Consider the following 15,837-nt stretch of genomic DNA (forward strand, 5'->3'; position numbering starts at 1 on the left):
GCAGCTTTCGATAGGGTGGACCGAGGTATATTGTGTGAGAAACTAGTCACCTGGGAGATCCCTCAACAGCAACTCAGGGCTATAATTGCACCTTACCAGGGGATGTGGGTTCGAATAAAAACTAACCCAACAACCGCAAAAGCGGCAAACCAACAATGGCCTCAAACAAGGCAATGTTCTCACCCCTCTTCTTTTCAACCATTATATGGCAGATCTGGGCAAAGCTTACACCGAGGATGGGGAAAGTGTGGCTCCAACTCATTCAGTACGGAGATGACATTGTAATAATGGATCATTCTCGAATTGGATTACAGAGAGCCCTCAATGCACTTTACATGTATAACCAAAACAACAAACTTTTTGTGAACAGGGAAGACTAAGATAGTCATCTTTGGCAAATATGCACGAAAGAAAACATTTCAATGGGAACTCGGCGACTTGCAAATAAAATCATGCACAAATTATAATTACCTAGGTGTCTGGCTCTCTGATGGGGCCAAACCAGGGGCCCATTTAAAGCACCTCAGAAGCAAGGGAGGTGGGATCACCCACAGTCTGAAACTACTAAGCCAACAGCTACACAGCCCAACCGTGGCACCCATGTTAAAAAGGCCTGAGAGCCAAACTATTCCCCTCCCTCAACTACAGTCACCTAGTTTTCCCCGGAGCACTGAATAAGTATCTCACGAATTTTTAAATCTCTGCTTATCATTTTTTTAACTCTTCCCCGGCAGGCCAGGACAGCTAGGGTGAGGTTGGAGCTGGGACTCGCTTGTCCGTATATTATATGCTCAGGGGACCTAATAAAATATTACATCAGTACCTTGCGAGCCCCAGCTCCCTCACGCAAAGCACAAATTAAAACAATCCTGGAAGAGGTAGGCTATCCATGGCAGTCACAGCTGGCAGTGGCCACAAGCCTCTTCGAATGTGAAGTCTGCAATCTGCATAATCGGGACATCCCGGTAATAGCTGGGGAAAAAACTGTGAATTTACAGGTCAAGAATCTCTCATTCAAAAGAGACATTGAAAGTCTACGCCACAGAACTAACGTCACCGTATTGGATGCCACCTATATTCTGGGGAAAGCCCAACCGTACTTTGAGCAAGCATTGACAGTCCAGGCATGAACGAAAATCACCTACATGAGACTTCTTGCACTGCCCATCGCTGATTTCAATCCATACTAAGAACGGCGTGATGATTCAGCCGCTTGTTGTCTATGCAGTTATACACACAAATCCTGGTTTCATCTGCTGTGCTGCTGCCCAAAGAAGGCAAGGGAACGACGCCGCCTGCTAACCCCGCTATGCAGGGCCTATGGCCTTAGACACTGCAGGGAAGCCTCCGATCTGTACTTCTCCTCCAAAACAATGCAGTCCCTGGCCAGGTTGGAGAAAGTAATCGACGCAATTTGGGCTGCCCTGCAAAAAACAATCAAATCACCAACATTAATCAGCAAGCCTTAGGCTGCAACGACAACGTTGGAAGGAAAAGTAAAGCACTACATCAATCTTGCTTCAGTATTTAAAGTCATTGTTTTAAGAATGTTTTGTTTTCCTATTTTTTTAATGTGTTTTAATATGATACGTTGCCAAATGTGATTTTAGGTGTTTACATGTAATAATTTTAAGTAATCGATCATGAATAACTTGCATTACGTTATATACATGGGAATGACTGAGCCACTGGGAGCACATTCGATGACCGTCACTAAAGAAAAGGAAGGGAAATGGGAAAAATGCTACGTTTTTAAACTGTTACACAGGGATGTCAAAAGAAGGGTTCAAGGAAGAAGAACTGTTGCAGTCAAGAAGGTCAAAGATTCTAGTGACTGTTGCTAATTTGGAGGATTGTTTTCCTAGTTTATTCTAGTGTGTACAATGGGAAGTACCCATAGTGCCCACACCATCAGGCTTACTTCGCCCTGCATGCAAACTTACATACCAAGAAAACCATGAGACATAATAGTGGGAAAGCAGTGGTGCAGGTTTATTTAGTACAACACAGGTACTGGTAGGTGGGTCATCTTACAGGCGATCCAAAGCGGCAGCCTCTCGCTGACCCGCATGCCCAAGGAGCCATCTTGCACGGCGAGTCGATGCTCAGACGGTGCAGTACATTCACTTTATTTTGTTAGACTCCCGCCCCCCCTGTCAGGGCGGAAGATGAGGCACACCCCCGGTCGGTTCAGGCCCCCCGACCGCCCGAAGGACTAACGGGGCGCCGACGCTGCTGGAACCCCCTCGGCTCCAGGTTCTTGGCTCGGGCACCCTACTGTGCCGGGCAGAGGTATTTAGACTGTATCCTTCTGCCGCAGAGGTACCCCTACTGTCCATCTGCTTCCAGATCGCCCTGTGACTCCGCCTGCAACATAAAACATGATCATTACAATATCCAACAGTGCCAACCGCTCTGCAGCTGGGTCAGGGTTCAGGGTGGGTTACAGCGCAGAGCGGCCTCGCGGAAGAGAAGGCCGAGCCACGCTGCTGGCCAGGATATAGCTGCGAAACGCCCTCCCCCGTCCACAATGGGCCCTCCCTATTGGCTGTTGTCCGGGGGGGGCGGCAACGAGGGCGCGCTGCTGGCTGCGCTCGCCAGCTGGGTGGTACTAGGGCGCTGTCCCCCCATACTCCCCTCCGTGTCGTGGTGCCAGCGGCATAGTGCCCACACCATCAGGCTTACTTCGCCCTGCATGCAAACTTACATACCAAGAAAACCATGAGACATAATAGTGGGAAAGCAGTGGTGCAGGTTTATTTAGTACAACACAGGTACTGGTAGGTGGGTCATCTTACAGGCGATCCAAAGCGGCAGCCTCTCGCTGACCCGCATGCCCAAGGAGCCATCTTGCACGGCGAGTCGATGCTCAGACGGTGCAGTACATTCACTTTATTTTGTTAGACTCCCGCCCCCCCTGTCAGGGCGGAAGATGAGGCACACCCCCGGTCGGTTCAGGCCCCCCGACCGCCCGAAGGACTAACGGGGCGCCGACGCTGCTGGAACCCCCTCGGCTCCAGGTTCTTGGCTCGGGCACCCTACTGTGCCGGGCAGAGGTATTTAGACTGTATCCTTCTGCCGCAGAGGTACCCCTACTGTCCATCTGCTTCCAGATCGCCCTGTAATCCGCCACAGCTCTGAAAGAGGCCCCCGTCGATGGCAGAGCCCCCCCACCTACCCAGCTACCGACACCCTGCAGCCGACAGTGCTTCAAGTAGGTCCAGTAGGAAAACATCCATTCCCCACCCCGACAAATGTACTCCATCACTTTCAAAATACCCCTCAATCTTATCCTGTATCAGCGCATGTCTAATGCAACCCAATCCCCTCTTTTCCAGGAATTTCTGCATTGACCTGTTGACCCTCTTCCGGCCCTGCTCTATCGCCACTCCCGATCGTGCTCCCTTCCAGGCCCTGCGGGGCACAATCTCAGACCAAATAACTTCCGTGGTTCCCACTTCGTTGGTGATTGTCGTTACATCTTTCTGCATGGCCTCCAATAAAGCTTTCCTCCCCACCTTTACCAAGTCATTTCCCCCTAGATGGATAATCAGAATGCTGGGAGGACCGCCCCGTTCTGCCATATATTTCTGCAGTCTGCCCTTCAGCTGGCCCCATCTCATTCCCGGGAAACCCAGCCATAGAATTTGCGTCCTCGCTAGGTTCAGATCCCATCTCTTAAGCCTCGCCCACTGCTCCAACCTTGAAACGTAGGAATGGCCCATCACCCACACGCGACAATCAGCTGCAAGGAAAGACACCATTGGTATTACCTGTTTTTATTAGTTTGACACTGTATTCCAAGTTTCTTTCACATACGATCATACACTGTACTGCGCCCCATTGCAACCCATTGGTAATCCCTGCTTTTAATCATGGATTGAGCTGCACACCAAGTTTATTACCTCTACAGACTGTCCTCCACAGGTTATCCATGCTACGTTTAACTGCACTGCACACATTGGTCTCACATCTCTAATTCAAGGTACACTTGACTGCAACTTTGTTTTCACATCTACAATTAAAACGTGCACTTCAGCAAGCTTGTCGGTGATGCTGACATTACTCTAACTGCTTACTTCCAAACTGCACTGAAAACATTGGTCTCACATCTATAATTCAACGTATGCTTGACTGCAAACATTGTTTTCACATCTACAATTTAAAAAACGTGCACTTCATCCAAGATTGTCGGTGATTCTGACACTACTCTATTGCTGTACTTCCAACTCTTCGTGACTGTACTGCGCCGCTACCCTTACACCTGAAAGTGCGGCCAACTGTGGCCACCGGACTCAAAGGCGGACATAACGCCGGTAGCAAGAGGATGACCACCTTCCCACCCTCTTGACCCCTTCCTCACCCAACCCAGCCCTGTAAGCAGCGGTGGCCGCCCCTATCCTAAAGGAGTGGCTTGAAAATTTCTGCTCTGTGTTGGGGGCTGACAACCCTGCTCTAGCCATTACTGAGGACATCACTCGCTCTAACTGAAATTTGGTCAATGGCGTGCCGTCTTCGTGAATTAAAAAGGTGCCTGCTAGCAAAGGTCTTATTTTTAGGTACTCCCTAACCAAGGAGACCGGGCAGTACCTGGGGTCCTCGAATGCATGTAAGGTGATTGACACCCCCTTCCCTGCCTGATCTGTTTTGGACTTCCGGAGCCACAGCACTAAGGGATCCCTGGCGCAGACGTCGATCATTGCTAAAGCCCTCCCTGATATGTCAGTTTTTGATTTAGCCACCAGTTCGCTGGCCCTAAAGGCCCCAAAGAATGCCAAGCAAAAGGCTGTCGAGAAAAGCTGGGCCTCAAAGCTCGAACTCGTGACGGCCGGTACTGCGTCCAACATGCGTTGGAGGGCTGGGAATTCTATTCCGGACCTTTTGTCGGGAAACTTCACCTCGTCCCTGGCCCACCCCTTCAGTGCTGCCCTGATCTGGAATGAACATGTGGGATCCAGTCCGCCATTCAATAGAGTATCATGCTTTACCGCTGCCAAATGGCCGCACACCCAGGAGTGTGATTTGCCGGCCTCCCTTGCCCACACCACAAAAGTCTCTACTTGTTCTACTGTATTGAGTGCCGATGCTCCCAGGGACCGGATCACCTCGCTGAACGTTGTCCGTTGCACCGCATATCTTCTCATTGTCGACGGGGCCAGGGAGCGTTGCCCCATCCTCTTCAAACGTTCCCCCACTGAAGGAGTCGCCATAGGATAGGCGGGAATGGCGTCATCTCCTTCCCTGCCTGCGGCCATGCTTCCCGGAATCGTGACAGCTGAAAGCGAGAGAGAGCATCAGCTGCCACATTCTTGACACCTTGAACATGCCGAGCTCTGAATTCAATGTTGCTTCCCAAACCTGCCCTCACCAACTCCCTCAGCAGACTCAGAACTAGCGGGCAGTTGGCACTCAGGCCATTGATGGCTTGCACCACCGCTAAGTTGTCCGACCAGAAAACAACCTTTTTGTTGGCCAGTTCGCCTGGCCACAAATGCATAGCAGCCACAATAGGGAATAGTTCCAGGACAGTTATATTTGTCGTTACTCCCTTTTTGCGCCAAGCATCGGGCCACTTCATGGCACACCATCTCTCTCTGAAAATTACTCCAAAGCCTAGGCGACCTGATGCGTCCGAAAATAGACATAGTCCCTGGCTACTCTCCCAAGGCGCCCTCCATATCACTGTACCATTGAATTTCATGAGGAACTCATCCCACATTCTCAGATCAGCTTGCAGACCCGGGCCCAGTCGTACGAAATGATGCCCCTTTCTCACCCCGGCCGTCGCCTTTGCCAGCCTGCGCGAGAATACCTTGCCAGCCGGAATTACCCTTGCTGCAAAGTTCAGTTTCCCCAACAGCTTCTGAACCTCCTTGAGCGTCGTCCTACCCTTGCCCAGCATTCCCTTAATGACTTGCCTCAGGTCATCCACTTTCTCCAATGGGAGTCTGGATTCTCCTTTCAGTGTGTCAAGCTCAATGCCCAGGAACGTCAATACCTGGGCGGGCCCTTCCGTCTTTCCGGGCGCTAATGGGACACCTAAATGTTCCATCATGCCTTCAAAGGCCTGTAAAGCCTCTGCGCATTCCCCGGAACCTTCTTTGCCAAAAAAGAGGAAGTCGTCGAGGTAGTGAGTCACCTGGTGGACCCCATGCCTGTACGTGAGGGCCCATTGGAGAAAGGAACTGAATGTCTCGAAGTAGGCGCATGAGACCGCGCAGCCCATGGGCATGCACCGGTCGTAGAAGAATGCCCCTTCCCACTTGAAACCCAGCAAGTGCTGACTGTCTGGGTGGACCGGTAGGAGGCGGAACGCCGACTCGATGTCAGCCTTTGCCAGCCAAGCTCCCCTGCCTGTTCTTCTGATCAGATCAATGGCCATATCCAGCGAGCAGTATGAGACCGAACATGACCCTTCCTCCAACCAATGATTCACAGAGTTGCCCTCCGGGTAGGATAGGTGGTGAATCAACCTGTAAGCTCCTTGCTGCTTCTTCGGAACAACTCCTAGTGGGGATATTAGGAAATTGTTCAATGGGGGAGCGGGGAATGGACCTGCCACCCTCCCCAAGTCAACCTCTTTCCTGATCTTGTCGCTGACCACCTGTGGAAGGTCCCTGGCCGATTTTAAGTTCAAAGCGTCCCTGGGTCCCAGCGGGCCCTTGTATGGAATTTTAAAGCCGTCAACCAACCCCTCGACCAACAGTATTCGTTCTTCCACTAGCGGATACATTCTTAGCAATGGTAGGATATTCTGTAGTGCAATGGGGGATGGACCTTTGGTATGCTCTGCCCCCTTGACTGCTTCAGTAATGACCTTATCGCCAAACCCCTTGCTCATTTTCATCTGTCCTAACACCTGTACCTCTATAGAAGGGTGGACCTTGGTGAGCTGTGCCCGCACTCTGTGCTGTGGGGGGGGATTGGGACCTGCTTCTCTGATCTGCGCACTCTTACCTGTGGAAAGTGGGCCTGTAACGTGGTCTAATTGCTCTCTGCTTTGTGAAGGAAATAAGGCTCTCTCGTTGTCATACTTGGTCTGTCTTATGTGCTGTTCCTGTAACCTATTGACGCGCGCTATCTGCTCCTTGGGACGAGGCGGGGGGGGTGTTGTGAACGCTGGTGCAGGCGATTGCTGCGTGTTGTGCACCACATTTGTTGCATTCATGGGCAAACTTACAAGCCCTCCCCCAATTACATACTCCATTATTGAACATTCTACATGTTCCTGAGTTAAAACGTCTTTGTTCGCCTCCGTGCCCCCTCCCCCGCCCGCCCCGAAAGGGCTGTTGAAAGGACCTCCTTGGATACTGCTCCCACCTTTGCTCCTGCTCCCATTTCTTGGGCTCCACTTCGTTTTGTACCTTCTGCAATGCCTCCCTTTTGGAATTCCCAGTCCTACACATATGTTTGAACCATAGGTGTATGTCGGTGTGATCCCAACCCATATCCGGGCAACTTGCCATTGACTTCCTGAATTCTTGGTCATAATAGAACCACCCCGTCCCTCCAGACTCCCTTGCCCCTTGCTGAATAGAGTTAGAATACTCCATCAGGGCCTCGCTCTGAGCTGGGTCCTTCTGTACAATTATAGCTGCCAATATGTTGAATGCCTCTGTCCAATTTTCAATAGTCTTCTCCGGCCAGCGTTGGAATCTAACCTTATCCTCCTCTTTCTTACCCATCCTCCTGGTGTCTGCGCCCGCGTTGTCATGCATTAGTAAAGTTAATATGTCGATATATTCCCTCCTCCATATACCTTCTTTAGCAGCCTGAGGTACCTGTCTGGCCAAGGAACCCCCCCCTTTTAACTTCGAGCCGGGTTTCGCCATGCCTACCGGTGCTTCTGTGGTTGCCCCTCCCGATGGAAGTGGAGCCGCCCCCCCTGACCCCGCCCCCACACTCGTGACCTTCTTCGTACCAGCTGAGACCCCCTCTCTCGACTGCCCTTGACCCGCAACTGGCAGCATGGGCGGGGTGGCAGACTCATTGATATTCGGAATGCCCGTTTGAGGGACTATGCTAGTGACACTTAGCGGTACACTGGGAGTGGCAATCTGTTGGGGTACTAATGGTACGCTCGGCATGCTGTCGGAGACGATACTTTGAGGAACCATGGGGGCTGCACCCTGTTGCGTGCCGGGCAATGATCCCCGGGTATTGGCACTGCTGCCAACCGGGTATGGGAGCCCCGCTGGCGGTGTCTGCGCCCATACTTGGCTCACCGCGTCCACCGCCAATGGTGGGACCGACCCTTGTACTGCAGACATAGCATCTAGGCGTCTCTGAAACATAGTCATCAAATCCAATATATCGTCAATTGTCTTACCCATTTGGGCCAAGCTTGAACTTCCAGCCGCTGTGTCATGCACCACGGTCGGCACCACAGGCAACTCTACAGGTAAGTCCCCCGCCGGGGGAGGAGGTAAAGTCGGCCGACTGTTGCGTGGCGCCACCACAGCGGGTGGTGGTGGTGAAATCGGCCGGGAGTTCCGTGCCGGTACGGCCGGAAATTCCTTCTGGGTGCCCTTCCGTTTGCGATTGGATCGACGTGCTCCCTCTCCCGAAGTGCCCGGAGCCTCATCCTGGGCCCCAGGTCGGCCATCCTCCTCAAGCCTACGTGCTTCAATGAAACCTTGTGCCCACGCTGGCCCTTTAGACTGCGCAGCCTCTAGAAATTCAGCCCACAACCCATCCTGTGGCAGGGTGGCGCCCCGGGTGCTCATCGTCACGGCTTCTACCCTTCCGGGTTCCTACGGATGTAAAAGTACAAGGGGTAAGGCACTTATCACTGCGTTCGCTAACCCCCCACGCCAGGCCTCCGTAGCGTGGTCTGCTGATCGTGCCGTCGTCCCGCTGACCCAACTGCCCTTGACACCTCTTTCGTTTACGTGCATTACCTGTTCTACTTCCAATCTAGTTGCTGCCCAACCTTGCCGCCTTCCCGAGCCAATCTGTGGCTCCGCCCTCCTTTTAGTGCGGAGTATTCCTCTCGTCGGGTTCGGAGTGTAGTCTGAAAGAGGAACAAGATTGTCAATGTCATACACTCAGCCCTTGCCTTGCCCGACAATGTCATCACGCTGCTCTTATCTTGCCGCCATAACCGTGAATCCGGCGTCCCATGTTCTTCCCCGTGGGCAAGCACTGTGCACTCCCATCCTGATCTGACTGTTTCCAGGCACTCGTATATGTTGTCACTTTTTGCCATATGACAACACCCTGATCACAATTGTAACTTAACTGTTTAAATCTTTGCACGGGCTGGCCCTATTACCCTTATGACCAAGTTCCGGTGCTTGACTGTGTTTCCTTGGAATCACGAGTGAGTGGCCAACCCCCCGTTGTGGTAACCAGTTGGTACAACCTTCCACCCTGGCCTTCTTCACCCCGGAGAGGCGACTAATAGCGACTAGTGCAGCACTAGCATATCTAGAGACAGGGGGTATGTCATGACCTACCGGACATGGTGCGTGCGACGCCTGTTTGCACAGATGTGCTTTAACGTCTTTCCCCTGTCTGTTCACTGGCTCGTGGAGCATTTGGAATCACGTCCCTCTTCTAAGGATACCATTATCACCATTGTGCGACCACTCCTGTTAGGAGCTATTAGAACAGTGCTTGGTATTGAACCGCATATATATTTTACTTAGTGGCAGTGGTACTGCCAATAAGTCAATAATATTTGATTAGCGGCAATTGGTAATGCTGATAAGTCGCTACTTATGACCTCGGGTGACAGAAGCACTTAAAACTGAGTAACAAGGATAACGCTCTTTTATCACTGAACTTACACCCGCACGCAGACCATTAGCTAGGGACGACCGCGCGAGAATTATACACTGCCAGGGTGCAGTCCCGCGAATGTGCTCGCCGCCTATGAGCCCCCCCACCCCACTCTATCTTCCCCGCCCCAACCGGTACCAGCACCGCCAGAGCTCCGAATGCGGTGACCCCGCTGGCTTCCCTGCACCCGTGCCCACGCCAAGGAGCATCGCGGTAGGCAAGCCGGGGCCAACGCCGTTGTGTAGAAGGCGAGCGGAGACCAACACTAGGAAACCTCACCAGGTCTTTCCAGCGTCCTCGCCCCTTGAACCCGCACCCTTGTTGCTTGTTCAGAGTTTGATGGAAACTTTAATCTACGTATCACGCCTGTACTGTTAAAAAGCTCATTGCAATATAGATTTCGTCACACCACACCTGGCTCGCAATATTCATACAATAAATATTTACAAGAGGAAATCACGAGTAAGCCTATTTTAAGAGCGATAAGCCTATTTTTTAAGAGCGATTTCAGTCAGCGCGTCCAAGTCTCCCTGGTGTCCACTGTCCTAGACATTTCCCGGATGGGAGTTGTCACATGTTGGTAAGACAACACTAATGTGCGTCCTCATTCTGCTGCAACGCAATTAATTGGGCAACGGGCACTATTCGCGAGGGCGCTCCAATAAAATATCATAGTGGAGTGACACTGATAATTTTGCGAACCCTACCGCTTTAGCGAACCCTCCCGTGTGTAACGAATCCACTTGAGTTATAACCAGCCCAACTCCCATAACCAGAGGTCTGACCCCTCGTGGAAACCGCGGCTTAATTTTCACCCTTTCATCTGGTGCCTCCTGCCGATTGCCAGCGCCATGGGAACAGGCAGCTTTTGTCTTGTCATTTAACCATGCAAGGGCATTTGCGGCATTGAGGCCTCTATCCAGAAACTTTTTGCCGTTATGTATTTTGTGCTGTGGACGCTTGCACTACTTGCTGCTCTTGAAGTGTGTTTCTATCATGGCTACTTAAACTATGCGCTGCACTTTATGCAAGCGCTATACAATATACATGTGTGCAGAATGGCTTCGTGTGTTTGCAATAACCTTTCTGGAGCTCGGCTCCCGCCATAAGTGCAGAATGGCTTCGTGTGTTTCCAATTACTTTTCTGGAGCTCGGCTCCCGCCATCAATTGCTAAAGCCGACACTTGTGACTGCTGCCACGTGGTGGCGCTGTTCGTGAATACAACGATCGGAAGTGCATGGTTACCTGCCACCTCATAGCTTTGGGGACAATAATAGTCCGACTTCGCAACATCGCGCACCATCGCCGACGCCAACGCCGTCCCCATCGTTGACAATCGTATCTAACATAGTTCCTAATGGGCTCCCCCTCCGTAAAGAAGGGGGTGGGGCGTAATAAATTCATTGCCGAATGGACCCCCTATAGGTTCCAACAGCCTGATGATGCCGAGAGTGGGGGGGGGGGGGCCCACCCCACAGAAATCGCTCGACACCGTCGCTTGGGTGATATGGGACCTAACCTACAGGCGAGCTTGGGACCTTGCCGCTAACAAGCGGCAGCTGCTGCCCGCGGGACCTCGTCCTTCAATCCCCGCCCCCGTCCTGCTCCCTAACCTCCGAACCCCCACGGACTTCACCACCTACAATTGCGCGAGGCCGAGGCAGGAGCTGGGACGGTGAGCACCACGGGCCAGTGAGAGACCCCTACTAGGTCGGGGATTGAGGGGGAATAAAACAAAGCCCGTCAACGACCTCGTTGCAGAGGCGGCCGCAAACGGCGTCAGGGGTCACCGACTCGTGGCCGGCAATGGCGGCGGGTGCCTCATGGCCCGCAATGGCGGCGGGTGCTCGCAACCCGTCATGGTGCTTCAATTATTTGCGGCCGGCAAAGGCCAAAGGGGGCCATGATCGCTCCACTCGCTCCACCCTTATCGCACCAATCTGGCCAAGTTGTCGGTAGCACCCCCCTTCCGACCGCCGCACCTCAGGGGGAACCACACCACACCTGGCTCGCAATATTCATACAATAAATATTTACAAGAGGAAATCACGAGTAAGCCTATTTTAAGAGCGATAAGCCTATTTTTTTTAAGAGCGATTTCAGTCAGCGCGTCCAAGTCTCCCTGGTGTCCACTGTCCTAGACATTTCCCGGATGGGAGTTGTCACATGTTGGTAAGACAACACTAATGTGCGTCCTCATTCTGCTGCAACGCAATTAATTGGGCAACGGGCAATATTCGCGAGGGCGCTCCAATAAAATATCATAGTGGAGTGACACTGATAATTTTGCGAACCCTACCGCTTTAGCGAACCCTCCCGTGTGTAACGAACCCGCACTGACTGACCTCCTGAGCAACGACCGCAGCAGCAAACGGCGTCAGAGGTCACCGAATCATGGCCGGCAATGGCGGCGGGTGCCTCATGGCCGGCAATGGCGGCGGGTGCTCACAACCCGTCATGGTGCTTCTAATATTTGCGGCAGACAAAGGCCAAAGGAGGCCATGATCGCTCCACTTGTTCCCCCCTTAATGCACCAATCTGGCCAAGTAGCCGGTAGCACCCCCCTTCCGACCGCCGCACCTCCCTCCGGTATAAACCTTCCCACCCAAACCGTTCTAAATTTATCTCGAACTAGACCAGCAAACCCCGGCCCCCCCCGTGATCAACATCACAGGGCCCAATCAACCTGAGCACGTCCAGGGATCGGGCCGGGGGGAGACCAGGCGGATGCACGTACCTTTGACCTCGACAATTTCACGACGGTGCGGGAGATTTACAGCGCAGAGCGGCCTCGCGGAAGAGAAGGCCGAGCCACGCTGCTGGCCAGGATATAGCTGCGAAACGCCCTCCCCCGTCCACAATGGGCCCTCCCTATTGGCTGTTGTCCGGGGGGGCGGCAACGAGGGCGCGCTGCTGGCTGCGCTCGCCAGCTGGGTGGTACTAGGGCGCTGTCCCCCCATACTCCCCTCCGTGTCGTGGTGCCAGCGGCAAAAATAAGAGAGCACCGTAAATTCAGACATGACTGCTTGACGTATGGTGTGAAGCAGTGGTTCCCAAACTTTTGACTCCTGAGGACCCCCATTGAGTCACCACTGGAAGCCGGGGACCCCCAAGCAATTTGTATGAGTTAAATTTCAAACATTAAAACAGTACTCAACAAGTACTAAGGTTTTTGGGGCCAGATGTCGACCATTTCATTTAGCGCCTCGCAATTGGCGACACATTAGGGAGTGGCAAATTGCGAGCCGCTAAATGAAATGTACAACAGTGTGTTTAACACTGTTTGGGATTCCCAATGGGGTCGCAAATTGCGAGGTTCATTAATATTAATGAGCCTCTCGCAATTTGCGAGCCTATTGGGAATGCCAGCCCTCCCAGCGATGGTGGCCTGCTGGGCTCTGCAGGCCACCATGCCTCGGACTGCTTTTAAATAAAGCAGTTAAAAAAAAAATGCAGCCCATTTACCATGCATTTAAAAAAAAAAAAGAAAATGAAACGTTTTCGTTTCATTTTCTAAGGGCAGGCAGAGGTCCCTGGGACCACTGCCTGACCTTAAAAAATAATTTTGCATGCATTTGCAAAGGGGAAGGGGTCCCCTGGGGAACCCTTCCCATTTGCGAATGCATTACCCTCGACTTGAAGTAGGTGGTAATTGGGACTGTTTTGCAACCGCAAAACATTTGTACATGGTTTTGAGACTTGCTATTTGGAAGGGAATACCCCTTCCAAATAGCAAGTTGCAAAACCTATTTAGAGTGTCGCAAACAAATTGCGACTCGCGAAATAGGCTATGTACATGGCCCAATAGGTTTTTGCCTGCGCAGGCGGGTTCGCGAACCCGTTCGCGCATATAAAAACAGATCGTACATCTGGCCCTTAGTATTTTATATTGAAGTAATAGCCCCTCTGTCACATGTATTTCATTTGTTTTATAGCATCTCTCATACCATTGTAGGATGTCGGAGCGCTTTACATCACACACATATAGAGGCATTGAATCATACATGTAAATCAGTGTGTATATAAAATGTTTAAAGAGTGCTTGGTCTAGAAAAGCACAAACTCAGGATTCAGAACATAACAGAGTGGCTAGCATTGACTTTAACATTAAAAATGTATTTTCACCCAGCATCAGGATAATAAATAATTGGGACAAAATATAAGTTACTAACTGGTACCATGCAGTTTGCAAGCAGCTCTTTGATGATAGTTTATAGGTCCCTTTTGCACAGTAACAAAAGAAACTCTGTGACAAAAGCAGTAACAACGAACCTAGGCACGTTCTTTGCAGTAGGCACATTAACCCTCTGTGCTACATTAGTTAGTTAAAAGCTGCCACTGAACAAAACTCTCCTCGCTCTCCAGCAGGTACATTAATCACTGGCATTCTCTTGACACTTTTATTGTTGCTGGAAAGCTGCTAATTATACAAGAAAACGTTTCTGTGCTTTTAAAACTGTTGCCTACGGACCCCCTGGGAATGTGTCACGGACCCCTGGGGGTCCGCGGACCACAGTTTGGGAAACACTGGTGTGAAGCATTCAGTCTTCCAGAGCTTCAGTCACGGGGACGCCGTGTTGTTAGTACGTGGAGGTGGGGGCTGGGCTACATGCCCCGGCAGCCTCGCTGCTTCACCCGCCACTGCTGTTCTGCACCCAGAGGTGCACAGCTGTTCTGCACAACGTTGCCACAGCTGTTCTGCACCCAGAGGCGCATACTTAACCAGGCTTGGGCTCCCGCTGCGCCAGGATGCCGTGTTGTTGGTACGTGGATGTGGGAGGAGGAGGATTATTACTGACCTGGGTCATATTGAGAGGGAGGCCGGTCCTGTCAAGACGCTGGTGAACCTGTTGGTGTCCTTGTGGTGCTGAGTGTTGAGTAATCCTACATGATCCCTGGTGAGTGTATTCCTGCAGCTCCTGGAGGCAACAGGGGGGCAGACTATTGGTCCCACCCTGCAACGCGGCTTTTTTCGTGCCCGAAGGCGCTACCCAACTGGGGCAGGACGCCGGCAGTAAGAATGGAAAAACAAGCCTGTTGTGACAAAAGCAACTCCCCACCCCACCCCTCACTTCATCACTGCCCCCTACTTCTATTGATAAGATGCTACAGAGGGCCATAGGTGTGGTGGCCACCAAAATTGAACTAACTGAAAGGCGGCTGTCTCTAACCCCTGGCTCTGACTCTCCTCCACACTTCCCTCCCTCCCTTCCAGCACACGGGCCACGCAACGGCATGCAAAGCTTCAGTCAAAATGAAGAATATGGCCAAGGGGACCTGAGACGGATTTAGCAACTACATCCAGGCAAAAGGTAAGGGTGAAAAGGCCCCATTGAGAAAAGGCTTGTCCGCCAATTAAATTGTGCAATACATGTACCAGCAGTTGACAATTAAATTGTGGATGCTTATATCTTATTTGCAGTGGAGGAGATTCCATGGTCTGGCATCGGAAGCAGATATCTGGAAACCATTCAGACGGACTCAGTTGTGGCAGATAAAAGGAGAGAGTGGGGCAATTGATTGAAATGTCCTTGGCACCATTGCCCAAGCGGGCATGGTTGGACTTTTTGACTGCTGGGGCAACACACTGGTCGTTTGGTGAAGGGTAATTTCAGTGAAGGAGAGCTTATTCAGTGTGCTTCAAGGTAAAAATTGTCAAATGATTGTCACCAATAAACATTTCAGATAAGCTGGCGGGCATAGCTTTAATCTGTGGATAAGAGCCCTAGGAAGAGGAGATGGTCAGGTGGATTGTGGAAGGGAGGGTAAGACTTTTGAAGGAGGATGGTGGTGTATCTCTGGCCTCATGTGATTCTTCCATGGAACTCTGTTGAATGCCAGGCTTCAACTTTGGTCAGTTCTCTGGAAGCTGTGGTAAATGAGGGGCATTACATCGGAGATTAACCTGTTACAATCCTCTCCATCTCTTTACTACATGAAATCCTACCTTAATTACACTTGTGATGACCTGTTGACTGCATTTTAGGCGGGGTCAAGACTGATTTGCATTTAGCTGGGTCAAAACTGAAGTGATTCGCAGGTAGATTCATCAA

This window comes from Lissotriton helveticus, chromosome 4_1 (assembly GCF_964261635.1).
Source record: "Lissotriton helveticus chromosome 4_1, aLisHel1.1, whole genome shotgun sequence".
NCBI lineage: Eukaryota > Metazoa > Chordata > Amphibia > Caudata > Salamandridae > Lissotriton > Lissotriton helveticus.